Below are 3,732 nucleotides of genomic sequence, written 5' to 3'. Positions count from 1 at the left end.
GGTAACTAACTTTAGAAAGACAGAGTCCACAATATTCAATGAAATAAATGTCTAATCTTATATAAGCAAAGTGAAGAGAAAATTATATTAAATCAGCTTGTGTGTCCAGTTGATTTTTGCAAGTAAATCACAGCAGCCAACAACACAGATGATGAGAAGAAATGATTTACAGAAAACTGACCAACACTGATTATAATGCAAACAGAAACCCCCAGGCTAAGAGTTAACAAAAGCAGAATAACCACCTCCAATGAACCCAGATGACTACACTTTTCAGACTTCTGGCAAATAACTTTAGAAAGAAATAGACCACAATATTCAGTGAAATGAATAATCTTAATTAAGCAAAATGCAGAGAAAAGTATACTTAAATCAGCTTGTGTGTCCAGTTGATTTTCACAGGTAAATCACAGCAGCCAACAGCTCAGATGATGAGCAGAAATGATACAAAGAAAAGTGACCAACACTGATTATAATGCAAACAGAAACAACCAGGTTAAGAGTTAACACAGAATTTCCAAAGCAGGCTAATAACCTCCAATGAACCCAGATGGCTACACTTTTTCACTCTTCTGGCAACTTAATTTGGAAAGACAGAGACCTAAATATCAATGAAATAAAGAACTAATCTTAAATAATAAAAGTGCAGAGAAAAATATACTTAAATCAGCTTGTATGTCCAGTTGATTTTTGCAAGTAAATTACAGCACCAAATGCTCAGATGGTGAGCCGAAGTGGTACACAGAAATTTGACCAACACTGATTACAATGCAAACAGAACCCCCCCAAGCTAAGAGTTAACACAGAATTTCAAAAGCAGAGTAACAACCTCCAATGAACTCAGATGACCAGACTTTTTCACACTTCTAGCAACTAACTTTAGAAAGACAAAGAGAACAATATTTATTGACATAAATAATTAATCTCACATAAGCAAACTGCAGAAAAAAGTATACTTAAATCACCTTGAGTGTCCAGTAGATTTTCGCAGGTAAAGCACAGCAGCTAACAGCTCAGATGATGAGCAAAAGTAATGCACAGAAATGTGACCAACACTGATTATAATGCAAACAGAAACTGCTAGACTAAGAGTTAGCACATAATTTCAAAAGCAGAGTACCAGCATCCAATGAAACCAGATGTTTAAACTTTTTCACTCTTCTGGCAATTTACATTCAGAAGACAGAGACCAAAATAGTCAAAGAAATTAATAACTAATCCTAAATAAGCAAAGTGCAGAGAAAAGCATACTTCAGTTAGTGCGTCCAGTTGATTTTCCCAGATAAATCACAGCAGCCAACAGGTCAGATGATGAGTAGAAATGATTCAAAGAATTGTGAACAACACTGATTATAATGCAAACAGAAACCCCCAGGTTAAGAGTTAGCACAGAATTTCAAAACCAGTGTAACAACCTTCAATGAACCAAGATGGCTACACTTTTTCAGATTTCTGGCAACTAACTTAAGAACGACAGAGACCAAAATATTAAATAAAAAAATACTAATCATAAATAAGCAAAGTGTAGAGAAAAGGATATTTAAATCAGCTTGTGTATCCAGTTGATTTTCACAGATAAGTCACAGCAGACAACAGCTCAGAGGATGAGCAGAAATGATACACAGAAATGTGACCAACACTGCTTATAATGCAAACAGAAACAAGAAGGTTAAGAGTTAACACAGAATTTTGAAAGCAGAGTAACAACCTTAAATGAATGCTGATAGTTACACTTTTTCACACTTCTGGCAACTAACCTAAGAAAGAGAGAGACCAAGATATTCAATGAAATAAATAACTGATCATAAATAAGCAAAGTGCAGAGAAAAGCTATGGACACCTTCAGGAATGCATGGATCATGCGATCCCAAATAAAACCAAGACCCAATCCTCCAAATGCAGACATCCTGTCTGGTGGACCCCAGCCATAAACAAACTATACAATAGAAGGAGGAAGATAATAAATGATAAAGCAAAATCCCAAAAAGGGAAGGCATCACTGATCAGTATTAGCAAAAAACTACGGGCACTCATAAAATTGTCTAAGGCCAGCTTTGAGAGAAAAATTGCACAGGACACTAAGGATAATCACAAGGCTTTCTTTAGTTATGTTAGGAACCTGGGTGGTAATTCCCAGATATGCTCAGAATTAGTCCAAAATGACAAAAAATACACTGAACCCACAGACATTGCCAACATCCTAGCTGACAGGTTCAGCGCAAACTTCTCCCCCCCACCAAAAGGGCAAATATCTATCCCAGCAGAGTACTGCCCCTGACATCTCAGATGCTCAAGTAAGAGCCGCCCTCTCCAAAGCAAAAAACACAGCATCAATGGGACCAGACGGTGTCACGGGCTGCATCCTACATGAACTCCAAGAAGAGCTAAACCCAAACATAAAACTACTGTTCAGTCTCAGCCTTACTACAGGATATGTGCCCAAAGAGTGGCGTACAGCAACAGTAGTCCCTCTCCATAAAGGTGGTGCCTCAATGGATCCTGGAAACTATCGCCCCATAAGCCTGATTAGCTTGGTCTGCAAAGCTATGGAAAGGATCATCATGGACCTCATAAATAAAGATATTGGGGACCTACAGACACTGGATCCTACCCAGTTCGGCTTTGTTAAGGGCAGATCCTGCCTCTTAAACCTGGTTGATTTATTTGAAACAGTCAACAAGGCCATTGACGAGGGGAAGGTGGTCCACACAGCCTACCTGGACCTCGCAAAAGCCTTTGATACAATACCCCACTTGGGCATTATAGATAAGCTCACCAGCTTAAATATAAACCCCTATGTCACTAGATGGATTGCAAACTGGCTCAAGGACAGAACCCACATGGTTAGAATTGCTGGAGCCATGTCAGACTCCAAACCAGTTACAAGTAGTGTCCCACAAGGCTCAGTCCTGGGACCTCTCTTGTTCGGTATATATTTCTCGGAGGTACAGGCAAACACGGAAGGACTATGGATGACCAAATTCGCAGATGACTGCAAACTGGGCGCCATAATCAACTCCTCTCCAGCCGACACAAGCATCCTCCAAAAGGGCCTCATAGAAACAGACAACTGGTGCCAGAGCCATGGCCTCAAGCTAAATGCCAAAAAGTGTATAGTCATCCCCTTTGGCAAAAACAAAGTGCCCACAAATTACCACATAGGTGGTAATCCATTAAGTACAGAAGAAGTAATTAGGGACCTGGTGACCCAAGTTGATAGCAATCTCTCATTTGACAACCACGTGGCCAAAGTGGTTAGAAAAACATTTTATATAGCCCACCTAATCATGAAGGGATTCACATCTAGATCAGGGAGGTCATCGTGCCTCTTTACTCATCCCTCATCAGGCCCATAATTGAGTACAATGCCCCTTTGGGATGTACCTTACCAGAAACCTGCAGCAACTGGAAAGACCCCAAATGTACCTCACCAAGAGGATCAAAGGGCTCAAACAGATGCCATATGCTGACTGGTTAAAGAAACTCCAGCTCTACTCAGTGGCATACCACCTGTGCAGAGGTGATCTGTGCCTGACGATAAAAGCCATGTCCAACCCAGAATTAATGGACAAGCTGCACCTCAGAAAATCCTAATCCCATCGAGCTATGCGCCCGAGACTTGAACCTCAGCACTGAAAAAAAAATGCTGGGGAAAAAAGATTTTCAAAAAAACCCCCAGGAGGGGTCCCCTTACTCTTTGGGGAATTTTTTTAAAATTCCCAGTCCAAAAAG

This window comes from Protopterus annectens, chromosome 2.part1 (assembly GCF_019279795.1).
Source record: "Protopterus annectens isolate FY-2018-M chromosome 2.part1, PAN1.0, whole genome shotgun sequence".
In the NCBI taxonomy this organism is placed as follows: domain Eukaryota; kingdom Metazoa; phylum Chordata; order Ceratodontiformes; family Protopteridae; genus Protopterus; species Protopterus annectens.
Note: the sequence above shows the minus strand (reverse complement) of the source record.